Source organism: Bufo gargarizans, chromosome 4, assembly GCF_014858855.1.
Source record: "Bufo gargarizans isolate SCDJY-AF-19 chromosome 4, ASM1485885v1, whole genome shotgun sequence".
NCBI lineage: Eukaryota > Metazoa > Chordata > Amphibia > Anura > Bufonidae > Bufo > Bufo gargarizans.
In genome coordinates this window covers 14886507-14905715 of record NC_058083.1, presented here as the reverse complement: position 1 = coordinate 14905715, position 19209 = coordinate 14886507, and positions in this window count along the sequence as shown.

The following is a 19209-nucleotide window of genomic DNA, read 5'->3' as shown; positions in this document are numbered from 1 at the left end:
TATTTAGTTCTGATGGGGTGGTATTTTGTGCTGCACTATGGTATTGCTGAACCCACATACTTGTGTTGGCCCCATCTACCTGTTTTGTCATTGCCTACTTGTGTTTCCCCACCTTCTATCATTTTGGACCCGGACATGGAGGCCACTTTAAAGTTTTTTCCAGGGCCTCTTTAAGTTCCCAGTTCACCCCTGGCCAAGCCAGTACTTTATCTGCAGACAAGTGTTTTGGAGAGATTGTGCCTCATCAGCTAGGTGATAGGCCCTTGTCGGGGACCTGGGGGTGCGTGGGTAGTATTTTTGTGCTTACTAGGCATAAGGTGTCCGGTGTCATGCAATGTTCCTCTGGATGTCATATCACATAGGATATGATACATTATATTATTATTTGACACACTTAAATGTAGAAAGATAAAGGTAGCATGTCATAGCATGTGGTGTCAAGTGGGAACTGAAAGGGGCCTAATTTCTGTCTTTGCTATTTCTTCATCCACAAAGCACACCTTGAAGCACCTGACCAAAATCCAACATAGGGCCCATCAACCATTAAGCCAAATGTTTAGTACTGGTCTCCTCAGATGGAAAAAAGTACCTCTGGGCTCCCTTACTTCTTAATGTGATCTTCAAAAAGCCGAACTGCAGGAAAAAATACTTCTTCTTAGGTGTAGACCCCTCAGTGTCAGAACCTGATCATGGTCCCACAAACTGAACAATCCCTCTAATTGGAAATCCACAGAAACCATAGCAAACAGACAATGGAATGCGACAAAAAAAAAAGTCAAAATTCCATCTAGAACGGAAGAACGTAACTTATACCTGGGACTGAATGGAAAGTATTCCAGATAGACTGCAGCCCCATCCTCACACTGGAAATGCAATGTCTATATAAAGGCGGCTCACATAGAAACTCGTTTCACTTGTCGGGATAGAATAGTCATTTGGCTTCTCCACCAATTTGATCTAACGTCCAAAACCAACAAGAACATTTGTGTTATTGTAAGAGGTTTACGGAGAGAATGTAATGAGATGGAAAGGGAAATATGTGGTAGAGATTAACCTCTGCCTGCTGCTATCCTTAATATGATTATAATAGCCTAGCTGTTTATTTTCTCCTCCGTTATAACATCAAAGTGATAGGATGGGCGGCAGATGTTAGGCGCGTCCACATTCACCTGCGCCTTGCATGTGCTGAATTTCAGATACAAGAAAAAGTGGAGCCAGTACTTGTAGTACTCTAGAAATACCCTTCTTACCAGGCCCAGACTGTCAGTATGAAAATTTGCCTTAATGGCCTACTCACGGCCTTGATTCAGTGTGGTTCTAAATTCATTGATGCAGTGGGGGATATGACAGACCTCATAAAAAACTGTATTTAGGCCCCTTGTAGGCCAAAAGTTTGTTATAGAACTTTTTTCTCCGTTAAGACCTCACCAGTAAATGTGAGCCATAAAATGAATTAAGGGAAAAAAAAGCTATCCAATCCTAACTGGCCCTATGTGAAAAAGTAATTGCCCCCTAAATCTAATAACTGGGCCACCCTTGGCGACAACAACTGTAATCAAGCGTTTGCAATAACTGGCAAAGAGTCTTTCACATCTCTGTGGAGGAATGTTTGCCCACTCTTCTTTGTAGAATTGTTTTAATTCAGCCACATTGGAGAGTTTTCGAGCATGAAAAGCCTGTTTAAGGTCATGCCACATGATCTCAATCGTATTTCAATTTGGACTTTGTCTAGGCCACCCCAAAACGTTAATTTTAGTTTTTTTTCAGCCATTCAGAGGTGGACTTGCTGGTGTGCTTCAAATCATTGTCCTGCTGCAGAACCCAAGTGCGCTTCAACTTAAGGTCACAAACTGATGCCCGGATAATCTCCTTGAGGATTTTCTGATAGAGAACAGAATTCATGGATCCATCAATTACAGAAAGTTATCCAGGTCCTGAAGCAGCAAAGCTGCCCAGACCATCACACTACCACCACCTTTTTGGGCTGTCGGCATGATGTTCTTTTTCGAAAATGCTGTGTTAGTTTTATGTAATGGGACACACACCTTCCAAAAAGTTCCACTTTTGTCTCATCAGTCCACAGAAATATTTTCCAAAAAGGGTTGAGGATTATCAAGATTTTTTTTGGGCAAATGTGAGATGGGCCTTTGTGTTCTTTTTGGTCAGCAGTGGGTTAAACTTTGACTTGTTTGCCTTTAACCACTTCAGCCCCGCTAGGTGAAACCCCCTTCATGACCAGAGCACTTTTTACACTTCGGCACTACACTCCTTTCACCGTTTATCGCTCGGTCATGCAACTTACCACCCAAATGAATTTTACCTCCTTTTCTTCTCACTAATAGAGCTTTCATTTGGTGGTATTTTATTGCTGCTGACATTTTTACTTTTTTTGTTATTAATCAAAATGTAACGATTTTTTTGCAAAAAAATGACATTTTTCACTTTCAGCTGTAATATTTTGCAAAAAAAAACGACATCCATATATAAATTTTTCGCCAAATTTATTGTTCTACATGTCTTTGATAAAAAAAAAATGTTTGGGCAAAAAAAAAATGGTTTGGGTAAAAGTTATAGCGTTTACAAACTATGGTACAAAAATGTGAATTTCCGCTTTTTGAAACAGCTCTGATTTTCTGAGCACCTGTCATGTTTCCTGAGGTTCTACAATGCCCAAACAGTAGAAAAACCCCACAAATGACCCCATTTCGGAAAGTAGACACCCTAAGGTATTCGCTGATGGGCATAGTGAGTTCATAGAACTTTTTATTTTTTGTCACAAGTTAGCGGAAAATGATGATGATTTTTATTTTTATTTTTTTCTTACAAAGTCTCATATTCCACTAACTTGCGACAAAAAATAAAAAATTCTAGGAACTCACCATGCCCCTCACAGAATACCTTGGGGTGTCTTCTTTCCAAAATGGGGTCACTTGTGGGGTAGTTATACTGCCCTGGCAATTTAGGGGTCCAAATGTGTGAGAAGAACTTTGCAATCAAAATGTGTAAAAAATGACCGGTGAAATCCGAAAGGTGCACTTTGGAATATGTGCCCCTTTGCCCACCTTGGCAGCAAAAAAGTGTCACACATCTGGTATCGCCGTACTCAGGAGAAGTTGGGGAATGTGTTTTGGGGTGTCATTTTACATATACCTATGCTGGGTGAGAGAAATATCTTGGCAAAAGACAACTTTTCCCATTTTTTTATACAAAGTTGGCATTTGACCAAGATATTTTTCTCACCCAGCATGGGTATATGTAAAATGACACCCCAAAACACATTCCCCAACTTCTCCTGAGTACGGCGATACCACATGTGTGACACTTTATTGCAGCCAAGGTGGGCAAAGGGGCACATATTCCAAAGTGCACCTTTCGGATTTTGCAGGCCATTTTTTACACATTTTGATTGCAAGGTACTTCTCACACATTTGGGCCCCTAAATTGCCAGGGCAGTATAACTACGCCACAAGTGACCCCATTTTGGAAAGAAGACACCCCAAGGTATTCCGTGAGGGGCACTGCGAGTTCCTAGAATATTTTTTTTTTTGTCACAAGTTAGCGGAAAATGATGATTTTTTTTTTTTCTCTTTTTTCCTTACAAAGTCTCATATTCCACTAACTTGCGACAAAAAATAAAAAATTCTAGGAACTCGCCATGCCCCTCACAGAATACCTTGGGGTGTCTTCTTTCCAAAATGGGGTCACTTGTGGCGTAGTTATACTGCCCTGGCAATTTAGGGGCCCAAATGTGTGAGAAGTACCTTGCAATCAAAATGTGTAAAAAATGGCCTGCAAAATCCGAAAGGTGCACTTTGGAATATGTGCCCCTTTGCCCACCTTGGCAGCAAAAAAGTGTCACACATCTGGTATCTCCGTACTCAGGAGCAGTTGGGGAATGTGTTTTGGGGTGTCATTTTACATATACCCATGCTGGGTGAGAAAAATATCTTGGCAAAAGACAACTTTTCCCATTTTTTTATACAAAGTTGGCATTTGACCAAGATATTTTTCTCACCCAGCATAGGTATATGTAAAATGACACCCCAAAACACATTCCCGAACTTCTCCTGAGTACGGCGATACCAGATGTGTCACACTTTTTTGCTGCCAAGGTGGGCAAAGGGGCACATATTCCAAAGTGCACCTTTCGGGTTTCGCAGGCCATTTTTTACACATTTTGATTGCAAGGTACTTCTCACACATATGGGCCCCTAAATTGCCAGGGCAGTATAACTACGCCACAAGTGACCCCATTTTGGAAAGAAGACACCCCAAGGTATTCCGTGAGGGGCACTGCGAGTTCCTAGAATTTTTTTTTTTTTGTCACAAGTTAGCGGAAAATGATGATTTTCTTTTTTTTCTCTTTTTTCCTTACAAAGTCTCATATTCCACTAACTTGCGACAAAAAATAAAAAATTCTAGGAACTCGCCATGCCCCTCACGGAATACCTTGGGGTGTCTTCTTTCCAAAATGGGGTCATTTGTGGGGTAGTTATACTGCCCTGGCAATTTAGGGGCCCATATGTGTGAGAAGTACTTTGCAATCAAAATGTGTAAAAAAAATGGCCTGCAAAATCCGAAAGGTGCACTTTGGAATATGTGCCCCTTTGCCCACCTTGGCAGCAAAAAAGTGTCACACATCTGGTATCGCCGTACTCAGGAGAAGTTGGGGAATGTGTTTTGGGGTGCCATTTTACATATACCCATGCTGGGTGAGAGAAATATCTTGGCAAAAGACAACTTTTCCCATTTTTTTATACAAAGTTGGCATTTGACCAAGTTATTTATCTCACCCAGCATGGGTATATGTAAAATGACACCCCAAAACACATTCCCCAACTTCTCCTGAGTACGGCGATACCAGATGTGTCACACTTTTTTGCAGCCTAGATGCGCAAAGGTGCCCAAATTCCTTTTAGGAGGGCATTTTTAGACATTTGGATCCCAGACTTCTTCTCACGCTTTAGGGCCCCTAAAAAGCCAGGGCAGTATAAATACCCCACATGTGATCCCACTTTGGAAAGAAGACACCCCAAGGTATCCAATGAGGGGCCTGGCAAGTTCATAGAAATTTTTTTTTTTTTCGCAAAAGTTAGCGGAAATTGTTTTTTTTTTTTTTTTTTCTCACAAAGTCTCACTTTCCGCTAACTTAGGACAAAAATTTCAATCTTTCATGGACTCAATATGCCCCTCAGCAAATACCTTGGGGTGTCTTCTTTCCAAAATGGGGTCAGTTGTGGGGTGTTTGTACTGCCCTGGCATTTGAGGGTCTCCGCAATCATTACATGTATGGCCAGCATTAGGAGTTTCTGCTATTCTCCTTATATTGAGCATACGGGTAATGAGATTTGTTTTTCCGTTCAGGCTCTGGGCTGAAAGAAAAAAATGAACGGCACAGATTTCTTCATTCGCATTGATCAATGTGGATGAAAAAATCTCTGCCAAAAAAAAAAAATGGAGGGGAAAGGCGTCTGCCAGGACATAGGAGCTCCGCCCTACATCCATACCCACTTAGCTCGTATGCCCTGGCAAACCAGATTTCTCCATTCGCATCAATCGATGTGGATGAATAAATCATTGCCGGGATTTTTTTTTTTTTTTTTTTTTTATATATACAAAGTGTTTGCCAAAGCATAGGAACGCCGCCTCCTCCTCAGCTCGTATGCCTCGGCAAACGTATCTGTCACTGCAGAGGAGAAAATCCCGTCTTGCAGCGCCGCATACACCGACTTGCGTGTAATCTGACAGCAGCGCAATGCTTCTGTCAGAATGCACATCGGTGCTGCAGCTGGTCGATCGGTTGGTCCACCTGGAAGGTAAAAAGACAAAAAAAAAAAAAAGAAAAAACCAGGCCGCAACGCAATAATTTTATTAACTTTGCAACAGAACATGTAACTTTAACTTTTTGAACTGAACATTAACGTGTTTGCTTACTGGTGTGTTTTTATTTTATTTTTTTGTTTTTTTACCTTTATAGAACAAACCTCTCCTTCCCCATGGGTCAATGTGCAAAGCGCAAATCGCCCAAAGATGTGGCGAAGTGCGTTATGCACTTTGTCCCATGTGAAAGGAGACGTTTGCAGCAGCAGTGAGTGAATGGGCCCTAATAGCCCTGTGTGCCTATCCTGGTGAGATGATCCCTATGCTAATAGTGTACCTGTGAGTGGTACTTCCGGAAACACTCTCCAAAGCATAGGGCAGGGTGGTCAGGACAGTCAGGACAGAAATAGCGGGTGTCACGCCTTATTCCACTCCTGCTACAGACACGACATCTTTTTCGGGGTGACGGTTGGGTTGAGGTACCAGGAACGACATTGGGGAAATGTCGCTCGTGTAGACGGCTAACTACACTGGTGGATGGGGCCACGGAACCTCCTGGGTACAGGAGGTTCTCGATGATCTCTTCCTGAAATTTGAGGAAGGATCCAGTTCTCCCAGCCTTACTGTAGAGAACAAAACTATTGTACAGAGCCAATTGAATTAAATATACAGACACCTTCTTATACCAGCGTCTGGTTCTGCGGGAAACTAAATACGGAGACAACATCTGGTCATTGAAGTCCACCCCTCCCATGAGCAAATTATAGTCGTGGACTGAGAGGGGCTTTTCAATGACACGGGTTGCTCGCTCAATTTGTATTGTCGTGTCTGCGTGAATGGAGGAGAGCATGTAAACGTCACGCTTGTCTCTCCATTTCACCGCGAGCAGTTCTTCGTTACACAGTGCGGCCCTCTGCCCCCTTGCAAGACGGGTGCTAACGAGCCGTTGGGGGAAGCCCGCGCGACTAGTTCGCGCGGTACCACAGGCGCCAATCCGTTCTAGAAACAAATGCCTAAAGAGGGCCACACTTGTGTAAAAATTGTCCACATAAAGATGGTACCCCTTGCCGAATAAGGGTGACACCAAGTCCCAAACTGTCTTCCCACTGCTCCCCAGGTAGTCAGGGCAACCGACCGGCTCCAGGGTCTGATCTTTTCCCTCATAGATCCGAAATTTGTGGGTATAGCCTGTGGCCCTTTCACAGAGCTTATACAATTTGACCCCATACCGGGCGCGCTTGCTTGGGATGTATTGTTTGAAGCCAAGGCGCCCGGTAAAATGTATTAGGGACTCGTCTACGCAGATGTTTTGCTCTGGGGTATAAATATCTGCAAATTTCAGGTTGAAATGGTCTATGAGGGGCCGAATTTTGTGGAGCCGGTCAAAAGCAGGGTGGCCCCTGGGACGGGAGGCGGTGTTGTCACTAAAGTGCAGGAAACGCAGGATGACCTCAAATCGTGTCCTGGACATAGCAGCAGAGACCACGGGCATGTGATGAATCGGGTTCGTGGACCAATATGACCGCAATTCATGCTTTTTTGTCAGGCCCATGTTGAGGAGGAGGCCCAGAAAAGTTTTAATTTCGGAAACTTGGACTGGTTTCCACCGGAAAGGCTGGGCATAATAGCTTCCCGGGTTAGCGGTTATAAATTGTGTGGCATACCGATTTGTTTCTGCCACAACTAAGTCTAAAAGCTCCGCAGTCAAGAACAGCTCAAAAAATCCCAGGGCCGAACCGATCTGAGCTGTCTCAACCCGAACTCCAGACTGGGCGGTGAAAGGGAAAACTACAGGTGCGGCTGAAGTTGGGGACTGCCAATCAGGGTTTGCCAGCACCTCTGGGATTCTAGGGGCTCTACGGGCACGTCTTTGCGGTGGCTGCGACGGGGTCACTACTGCACGTGCCACCGTACCAGCTTCAACTGCCCTTCTGGTGCTCGCTACTTCACCATGTTCTACGGCAGTGCTGGTACTAGGTCCAGGAAGGGCTGGGCTGCTGGTGTATGCCTCACCACGTAATCCGACAGCACCAGCCCCACTCTGCTGTTCTTGAAGCGGATCCTGCGCAACCTGCGGTCTAGCGACACGGGGCCGGGTACGCCTGGTTCTATCAGGGACCTCAGCCTCCTCGTCCAAACTTTGGGTCAGAGAGCCACTGCTTTCTACAGGTTCGTATTCTGACCCGCTGGATTCATCAGATGAGGGTTCCCACTCCTCATCCGACTGGGTCAGAAGCCTGTAGGCCTCTTCAGAGGAATACCCCCTGTTAGACATGTGGGCAACTAAATTTAGGGGTATTCCCTGAGACTACCCAAGAAAAAAAAAGCAAGCCTGTCTTACAAAGGGGAGCCTAGCGAAGTACCGGAGGCCGCTGCGGTTGATAAAAAATATCACAACTGATTTTTTTTATCGCCGCAGTGCGTGTAAATTGAATGTGCAGCGATCAAAAAAAAATATTTTTTTTGTCACTGCGGTGGGGCGGGTGTGGGCGAACGCACGTGTGGGCGACCGATCAGGCCTGATCGGGAAACACTGCGTTTTGGGTGGAGGGCGAACTAAAGTGACACTAGTACTATTATAGATCTGACCGTGATCAGTTTTGATCACTTCCAGATACTATAAAAGTACAAATGCTGATTAGCGATACGCTAATCAGCGAATAACGGACTGCGGTGCGGTGGGCTGGGCGCTAACTGATCGCTAACTACCTAACCAAGGGACCTAAACTATACCTAAAACCTAACGGTCAATAACAGTGAAAAAAAAAAGTGACAGTTTGCACTGATGACTTTTTTCTTTTCACTTGTGATTGACAGGGGTGATCAAAGGGTTAATTGGGGTTCAGGGGGGTGATCTGGGGCTAAGTGTGATGTTTGGTGTACTCACTGTGAAGCCTGCTCCTCTGCTGGATCCAACCGACGAAAAGAACCAGCAGAGGAGCAGGCAGCCATATAACAGATCATATTTACAAATATGATCTGCTATCTGGCCCTTTGATTGGATTTTTTAAAAATCAGCAACCTGCCAGCCACGATCATTGGCTGGCAGGTTGCTGACGAAATGGTCCTGAACGAAATGCCGGCGCGAACTGCGCACGCGCGGGCGCATACTCGCGTCATCTCGCGTCTCGCGAGATGACGCGTATATGCGTGACTCTGCGCAGCGCTGCCACCTCCGGACCGCACATCTGCGTTAGGCGGTCCGGAGGTGGTTAATGATGTCAAAGTTGTCCGACTGCCTGGTAGACTTTATAACTCTGATTTGCGTTATTCCTCTTAAGTTCAATACTATCATTCCTTGAACTTTCTGGGAAAGATATATTCATGGGAATCGCTGTACATAGAGGAGAGGGGTTCGCCTTGAAACTCTCCCATGGATAGCATTTTTGCCCGGTCTCTTTCTTATTGTTGAATCATTACCCTTAACTGAGGCAAGTGACGCCTGCAGTGCTTTAGATCTTGTTCTGGGTTTCTTTTGTGACCTCCTGGATTTGTCGTCAGTGGCGGATTATAATTGGGGCGTTTGGGTCGGCAGCCCCGGGCCCAGGGTGAGTGAAGGGCCCATCGCCAATTTGCCATCCTAAACGCCCCTTTTGCGCCACCACCAGACTTCAACTTACTAAAATATATCTGCAGTAGCGACGCACAGCCAGCGCTGCCTGCTGCAGTGCAGACAGAAACAGCCGGCCGGCTTGCTTGATCCCGCCCCCGTCAGCGCCGAAGGCTGTAAAAATGAAGCAGGACGGATTCGGCGGAAGACAGAGTGCTGAGGAGAGGAGGGGGGCACGTGACTCAGTCAGTCACTTACTGTAGCTCCGCCTCCTCCGTCACAGAAGGCGCGCTGCAGTGCTTTATTCCCACCACCGATGTTCCCGCCCCCAGTCTTCTCAGTGCCACCACTGTCTGAGAGAAAGCAGCAAGGAGGACCTGCTTCGTCGGAGTTAACTTCCAGCATTCCAGTGGGCAGGCGCAGCAGCAGCCAAAGCTAGTAAATTTTAATGAATGGTGATGGCCTGGGCAGCAGGGCAGTGGGACTGTGGGCTGCCTGTGTCTGTGAGTGAGAGGCAGAGCAGCAGTGACCATTTTAGTCAGATTACAGGCTACAGCCACTCTGCAGCTTTGGCTCTGCCTCTAATCTGACTGAAATGGCTGCTGCTGTCTGGCCTCTGCTCTTCCTCTTTTTTCACCACAGGTGCCACTGCCCATGACAAAGTGTGTTTGACTATAAAAATTATGGATTATTACACCAAGTGTTTGATATTAAAATGGTGGATTACAATTGATCCTTCTCTTTACAGGTGCCTAGCCCAGCACACCAAGTTTTTGACCATCAAAATGATAAATTATTAATCCCTGTATGATACAGGGATTAATAATCCACCATTTTGATGTTCAAACACTTGGTGTGCTGGTCTGGGCACGTGTGAGGAGAAGGATCAATAGGAATCCACCATTTTGATGTTCAAACACTTGGTGTGCTGGGCTGGGCACTAGGGATGAGCGAACTTCTGTTTTCAAGTTCGGCGTATAAAGTTCGGGTTATCTAAGAATTCCGTTATGGATATTCCGCTACCACGGACCCTAAGTTATGGTTCCTGTTTGCAGAATCCATAACGGAATTCTTAGATAACCCATACCTTATATAACGAGCTTGAAAACAGAAGTTCGCTCAACACTACTGGGCACCTGTGAGGAGAGAGAAAGAGCAGTGGCACAGAGTCATTGGCCAGCAGTCGCCATTTCAGTCAGAACCGAGCCAAAGCTCCAGAGTGGTTCCTCCTCAAATATAGAGATTACTAATCCACCATCATGTTATATTTATTCTACAGATCTGCTTATTCCACTATCATTACCTCCTGTGAAATCCAGCATCTCACAGAAGCAAAGAACACAAGAGCAGGCAGTCCTACAAGACAACGGCAGGCAGTCCTACAAGAGGATCACAAGCCATTCATTTCGACGTTAAGAAGCTGTGTCTATGCAAACTGTTTGGTAGGCAGGTCGCTGGTGAGAAATTCCCTTTAAAGGGGTTGGCCACTTTCTGGTAATTGTTGACCAATGTGTTTCTGAAATGATATGACACTTACTAATAGTCCTTGGTGAAATTCTGCACCATTTTCTATATTTCATAAGGTATGCGCCTGTTTACAAAGTCTCTTGTGCTGTCCACACAGAGATCCTGTCCATAAGATGGCCGCTGATGGAGGGTCATGTGACCAGGCAAATCACCTCGATGTGATGTCTCCTCTATTCAAAGACACTGCATCTGCCATCTGTACTTGTTCTGTTTGGAGTTTAGTACAGGTGCAGTGTGTTTGAATGGATGAGCCATCAAATGGAGGTGATTTCCCTGGTCACAGGACCATCAGCTGCTATTTATGGACAGGATCTCTATGGAAATAAGGAAGCATACTTGATAAAATATAGAAAATGGTGCAGAATTTCAACAAGGACTATATTAGTAAGTGCTACATAATGATCTCACAAACACATTGATCAACAGTAGACAGAAAGTGTCCAACCCCTTTAAGAATTTTAGCATGCAGCTAGAATATGTTATATTTATTCTACAGATATCATTATCGCCTCCGAAATACGTCTCACAGAAGCCTACAAGACAAGACGAGGGCAGGCAGTCCTACAAGAGAATCACAAGCTATTCATTTCAAAGGCGAGAAGTTAAATATATTTATATATGGAGCATATGTAAATCAGAAAACCAAATCCAGAGCCTTTGTTAAAATCAGCCCTTTAATAACCAGTTAAAGAAGCTCTCTGTACTATTTTTTTTGGCCTATATAGTGCAGAATAATCCATTATAAAAAAAAAAAAAATAACCTGCCACCAGATAGTAAAGTTCAAATCCGCTGTATGAAGGATTGATATAAAATATCAACAGATATGGAATAAAACTTGGCTTTCTTCAACTCGTCCTCAACTGTAAACATAACTTTTATATAGCAAAAGGAGCTTTATACGTTTTTTGGTTAAATATTCATCCAAACTTGTAACTTATACATGTATAACCCTCTGCTTTTTCTATACTTAAGCGGTTTTCAGCTAATGGCATTTATCTCGTAGACGATGTTAACATGAGCCACTTACTAATGTATAGTGATTATCCATATTGTCTCCTTTCCTGGCTTGATTCATTTTTCCATCACATTATACACTGCTAGTTTCCATAGGTACGACCACCCTATAATCCAGCAGCGGTGGTCGTGGTTGCACACTATAGGAGAAAGTTCCAGACTCACTGGTGGCCGAGACCACATGAGTGCACAATCTTTCCTATAGTGTGCTAGCATTACCACTACTGATGGATTTGATGGATTGCAGGGTGGTCATAATAAGCATGAAAATGAGCAGTGTTATAATGTGATGGAAAAATGCATCCAGCAAAGGAGGCAATATGGACAATCACAATACATTAGTAAGTGCCTTGTATTAACTTTCTCTACATGATAAATGCCACTTACTGAAGTGAGACAAAGCCTTATACTGGGGTCTCATTATACACAAGGCACATTTACTTGCGCTAATCTTGGAGGCAGTTACTGGGTGGAGAGTGCACATATGATTTTGTAATATTTTTTGTAATATTTTCGGATTCTAGATTGTTCATTTTTTTAACATGATTATGGGGGATGTTATAAATGTATGTGGTCTGTAAGAGTGTATGTCCTCTGACACTATTGTATACAGTATGGCACTATTGTACATTTTCCAAACTGGTTGTACAGAAAACTGACTTGGTTGTCCCGAGCAACCAATCAGATCCCACCTTTCATTTTTCAGATCTCATTTGGGAAATGAAAGGTGGAATCTGATTGTTTGCTATAAGTAACCAAGTCACTTTTCCTTTTAATTTAGTTTGGATAAATCTTTCCCTGTAATAAAAAAAACAAAAAAACATTTAATATATTATTTGAAGGACCATTTACCATTGTTATAAAAACTTCAATAAAGGTTCGAAGTTTGCCAATAATTTCATGTTGTGTAGTTATCTTTAAATATTTACTATAAATATGGGGCAGAACACCGAATTGGGGGGGGGGGTCATTGATAAATAGAGAAAAGGGGCCCAAGTTTGGGAAACAGCCCCGGGCCTATGAGGCACTTAATCCGCCCCTGTTTGTCGTCGATATGTTCTTGGAGTGATTTTGGTAGGCCGGCCACTCCTGGGAAGGTTCACCACTGTTCCATGTTTTCCCCATTTGTGGATAATAGCTCTCACTGTGGTTCGCTGCAGTCCCAAAGCTTTAGAAATGGCTTTTTAAGATCTTTTAGCCTTTTATGTTGTCAGAAAGGTTGTATTTAAGTGATTTCTTGATTCTACAGATCTGGTAGTAATAATCCCTGGGTGTGGCTAGTGAAATTAAACTCAGCTTTCGAAAAACTGTGGTTAATCACAGTTAATTCAATGGCTGGGGGTGTGGGGGGGGGGAGGCAGTAATTTTTTCAACATAGAGCCGGGTTTTTTGTAATCCCTGGGCTCTGTACTCATCTCTTTCTGGTCGTGAGGACATCAGTGCTCTGTGACCTCACACCGTGCGCGTCAGATTACAGCAGAGCGGGGGGGGGTGTTATTCATAATGGAACTGTTATCTGAGGTCTGGGGGTTATTCATATTGGGGTTCTGATCTGAGGTCTTATTGGGGGTCATTCACATCGGGGTCTTCTTAACATTGGGGGGTCTCATCTGAGTTCTTATTGGGGTCCTAATAACATTGGGGTCTGAGCTGAGGTTTGATAAGGGTCTTATTAACATTGGGGTCTGAGCTGAGGTTTGATTAAGGGTCTTATTAACATTGGGGTCTGAGCTGAGGTCTGATTGAGGGTCTTATTAACATTGGGGGTCTGATCTGAGGTCTAATGTCTTATGGGCAGGTGCATCTTATAGGGTGAAAAATACTGTAAGTGTGACAAACGTGCAAAAACAAAAGAAATCTGTAAGGGGCAAATACTTTTTTCCACAGAACTTGTATATGATTGACAAATAAAAGCTTTCTCTGGAAAGCATGGCTGCTTTCTTCCAGAAACAGCGTCACAAGTGTGTATAGGTATTGAAGTGAATGGAGCTTAGCTACAATACCACATACAACCTGAGGACCGTTGTGGCGCTGTTTTTGTAAGAAAGAAGCCATGTTATTTAAATATGTCCGACAAACATTAAGGAGCACTCAACAGAATAAAGGGACATCCAGGCGAGATCTATAACTCTTACATTTCATTTTTACCTCGGAACCTCGGGTCGTTCTTCAAAGGAGGATGCAGAATTTTACCAGTTTTATTTAAAAGAGAAAATTTCAAAAATAAATATAGAAACTTCAGCTTGTTTTTTGCCTTAAAGTTTCCTGAGGCTCTCAGCTTTTCATGTGAAGACTGAGCTGAGGAAACAGTGTCAGTGAACTTCCTGTTTGGAACAATGGGATAAAGTATCATGAGAATAGATATAAAAACCCCATATCCTGCCTAGGAACCAGTGTATTTTAAGCGTTACCAAGCACACACTCTCTTCTCTGTAGCAATTTGAACAATGCACCCTGTTCTCGTCGGATAACACACAAGATCTCCATCAAACATTTCAGCTCTCAGTGCTCTCTCCATCACCGCAAACACGATCTTGTGCCAGTGTACTCAACTTATCTGCATACTTGGGACTTGGTGGGTAATTTGTCATTAAACGCTGGGTTAAACTTTGACTTGTTTGCCTTTAATGATGTCAAAGTTGCCCGTCTGCCTGGTAGACTTTATAACGCTGATTTACGTTATTCCTCTCGAGTTCAATACTATCATTCCTTGAACTTTCTGGAAAAGATATAATAATGGGAATCGCTGTACATAGAGGAGAGGGGTCCGAAATCAAAATGGGGCCCTGTCCTGTTGCAGGTTCACCCTATGAAGCTCATATCATGGGTATGAAGGCCTTTCTTTGGAAATCTTGAAGGACAGCATAACTCTCAAGCCTGTTCCCTTTTCCTTATTTGTGGTGCTCCAAAGGTGGGCACTGGTATTGAGCGAAGCGTGGCAACTGAAGCGGAATTCGGTCTGAAGTTTAGGAAAATCAGAATTTCCTCACACTTTGTGGGGACAAATACGTTTTCCTAAAATGGTGGCTGCACGTGTTAGAAAGTAAAAGTAAGTGTAGAGGAGACAAGCCCAGGAACGTAAGATGACCCATAATGCCGTTCAGCCAGCCAAATCACAAGTAGCCATTCCTAGTGATGTCACAGCTAGGTGGAGCCTATAAAACGCTGATCCATTTTGGGAGTCTGCATTTTCCTGTGAGCTGAGAATAGGGAGAGACGTAACAAGATGCTCACTAGGGACAGTGTTGCTGCAAAGTGCAGGGAGACTGCAGGGAGAGCGTAGGAGACTGCTGAACTAGAGACTCTGCTACAACATATCGCCCTGTACATAAGTGTGCACTGTGCAGTGCACCAAGATTAATCATAACTAACATCATCCGAGTTAATCAGTTATGTTAGCTGTAGAGTCACAAGCAGGTGTGATACATCGCCCTGTACATAAGTGTACAGTGGACCAAAAATCATCCTAGCTAATCTGTTCTGGGTATATCTGATTTATAGCGATTCGTGACAAATTAATTTGTAACTAATTGAATTTCTTGTTGACCTTCCTCAAAGAGGCCAAATCGAATTTTTCAAAACTTTGCTCATTTCTAGTGGGCACTTTTACAGATCTATAGTGTTCACAGGGAACAAGATGGAGCCAACTAGAGCCATAACTAGTCCCCAGTGAATACACAAGCAACTCGTTTCTGCACTGATTGAGTGTCTTCATTAGGAGCTTGATGAAGGCACTAGGTTGGTGCCGAAACACGTTGCTTGTGTATTCACTAAATTATTAACTGTTCCCACAAGTGCCAGCGAGTTTTGATGATACTGCCTGCAACCTTTGTATCTCGTTATTGTCTGCTGTTCATTAAACTGACAATCAGCATTTCCTTGTGACTGCTGGGTGGATCTGCAACAAATCTCAATTTTTCATTATTTCTCTGCTCTGTTTTTGTATCTACCTAACCTACCACATTATGAAGCATTTTGGGCACTAGTAATACGTAATCACGAACAGGGGTGCACCGCCAATGAGGCAAGGTGGGGCGATTGCCTCAGGCAGCACCTGGTAGGTGCAAGAGGGGGGCAGTAGAAGGATGCTCATCTCTATATATTCAACTGAATCGCTGTATTTAGAACAGCAATACAGTTGAATGCCACGAAGGGGCCCACCATTTCCTCTAATAGACTTTAGTCCTAGTTTCTGTAGCCTATCAGAGGCCGATGTCATCATTATCATGCTGCATGGAGCTCAGGGCACAGACTAGAAGAGGTCTGTGTCTTGCACTGCATCTCTGACAGCAGAATGGAAGTCAGTATTTGAGTTTATTAATTTTATTTAGCAGCATGCTGTTGGGCCACAGTGGGGTGGGGGTCATTATTTTGTACCTGGAGAAAGCACTGTTGCAGCTGTAAAAAGGAGCATTTTTGTAATGGCACACATTATAAGTGAGTCACCATGGGGACATCCGTTCTACTGGGGGCACTAAAAGGGGGTAGTTTTTTGTACTGACATAAGGGAGCACTTTCTGTATTGGCTCACATAAGGGGGTATTTTTGAACCGCTGTAATGCCCACGGCTGGGTTCAGTGTCTGGGGGATTCCTTGCCCATTAGGAGGCTTCTACGAAATATGTCCCTCTTATAGTGCAAGTAAACCTGACGCCAGTTGCAGTTAAGCAACGGGGACATGAAGTCCCCTTTGTAGATGGTAGTGTTGGTACCCAGTGTAGGAAGGCCAGGGTGGTGTTAAATAGGCCACAATATCCCTGGAGATGTTGTGTAGCACTTTGTCACGGTGCTCCTACCTGAATACGGGTGGATCCCAGACGTGGTTGTCCGAGGCAGTGCAAAATGGGATGAAGAACTTGGATGGGGTAGAACAAGTCCAGACTTGGTAAATGGTTGAACAGTTGCTTTGCTTTGCATAAACAATAATCCATACAGCTTCCAGACTTTATCTCGGTTTCTAATAGGTTTCAGCAGGCAAATGGCAGGCAAATACTTTCTCTGCAAACAAACTCCTCTCTGCTGTATCCTCAGCATAGCTCTCTCAGCTCTGCTATGTTAGCAATAGTAGTCTGTCTCTTACTGTAGGAGATCCTAGGAACTTCTTGTCCTGGCTTTTAGTACCTCAAGCATTAGCTTTAGCTTGGATGAAGGCAATGCAAGCCCAGGAGGGGGCATGCAACCATATAGTCCTTTTGCAGGCAGTGCATGTGTAAGAGGCCACTGTGGCTGAGTAGGACAGTGAGAGGAGTTGTTTCCAGAGGACAAGGAGTTAAGTGTTTTTCCCGGGCTGAGCAGAGAGCCTGGGCTGAAGGTGTCTGAGTACACAGGAAGAAGGACGCTGTGCACTGAGAGGGAGATCCACAGGGAAGATTAGAGTGATTTCTCCCTGCCTGCTGTGACACAGTATATGGGACATTAGAGTGTGTTTGCTCTCTGACTGAGCTGATGTGTCCTGGTGTAGAAGAGAGACTGCTGTAGTGTGAGGCACTTACCAGAGGAACTGTGAGTGAATTCCAGGCCCTGCCTGATTACACGTCCAGAGCTGCTGATTATCTCTAACCAGAGTTACAGAGACTATAAAGAGAGGCCAGAGCTGAGCCACGCTGAAGCAAGCAAGCAAGCAAGCAACCAGATCGGGACCCAGACTGTACCTGCCTGCATGTGCCGGACACCGAACTGTGAGTGCACTGATGCTAACCTGAGCTAGGACATAGAGGAATAGGATTTAGTTTAGTGCACCGTAGAGGTGCACCCCGGGTAGCGGGGACAGATAGGACTACCTAGAAGAGAGTAGCCTGCTATTGTCTGTACTTGTGTTTGTGATACATTTGTGTTCTTTATGCAAATTTCCATTATCTTTATTGTGAATTCTCAAGCTGTTCATATTGTAAATCTGCTTCACCGGCAGTTAGAGTTCTCTTTTAATAAAGCCGGTTTCTACTTCAGCCTCCTTGTCTGCTGCACTGTACTTGAGTCCTGCTCTACGGTCTCTTCCCCTGCTGACCGTTACAAGTGGCGCTGCGAGCAGGGTACAGTCACAGAGATGGAGGCGGCTGAAGGCAATGTGCATGATGTTAATGTGAGTACCTCAGGCAATGGTGGAACCCTTGCAAGGGCCCTTCCTATTGGCACGTTGTTCAACTTGCTACCCAAATTTGATGGCCAGAACATGACACTGTCAGACTGGGTGACAAGGTTACAGAGTGCTGTTAGGATTTACAATGTCAGCCCAGAACTACAAGTAGAAATTGCTTTGGCCGCTCTCGAGGGTGAGGCCCGAAGAAATGTTCTCCTACAACCAGAAGCCACGCGCAATACATTGCAAGAGATGGTGAGATTCCTGGAAGAAATATATGGGGAAACAGCCAGTGCAGGGCACCTCCGGGCGAAGTTTTTTTACCGGATTCAACGGGAAGACGAAGGTGTCTCTCAGTACGCTACAGCCCTACAGGAAGTGTTGGCCGAGGTACAAAAAAAAGAGGCAGATGGGGTTACTGGCATGGGACCCATAGACCGGATACTGCGGGAACAATTTATTCTGGGGCTCTACAGCAATCCCCTGAAACAGGCTCTGCGGGAACGAGTCAGAGTAGACCCTACCCTAACCTTTCGACAAATTTTGGCAGAGGCCGTGACGCGAAACAAAGAAGACGGCTATGCTTCTGGAGTAATACGGACCCAGACCGTTACACCCCCTGGGGTTACGAGAAATGAGGAAGCCCTGGTCAGAGTGGTACAAGACTTGCAGAGCTCCCTGAGTGCCATGCACGAAAAGTTGACACACCTGGAGAAACGGATAGAGTCGCGCCATACTACTGAGGCTGCCTATCCAGCCCGACAACAAACCTATCAGGCGACTCCGTGGGTTCCTACACCCGAATGCCCTTATGCTAGTTTACCATACCATCAAGCCCCTCATTACCCTTCAGTGGGGGGATCCAGCCAAGCTCTGAGGGCACCTCCCACTCGCAGGCAAAAAGTGGGCCGTCAAGGGGCACAGTGTTGGCGGTGTGGAGATCTAGGACATTTCGCCAGAGAGTGTCGGAATAATCCAGCTGGACGCCAAGAGCCGCCGTTAAACTACCGACCCCTGCAGTAGTGGGGCGTACTGCAGGGGAGGTGGAGAGCCAAGTTACCCAGCAAAGCTCCGAACACCTGGTCGCAGGGTGCCCCACTATACGAGCTGAGTTCGAAGGTGTTCCTGTCGACTGCTTAGTGGATACTGGGTCTCAGGTGACAACTATGCCCGAGTCATTCTTCTACCGTTACTTTCAAGCGCTGGCCAAGCCAGAACGAGA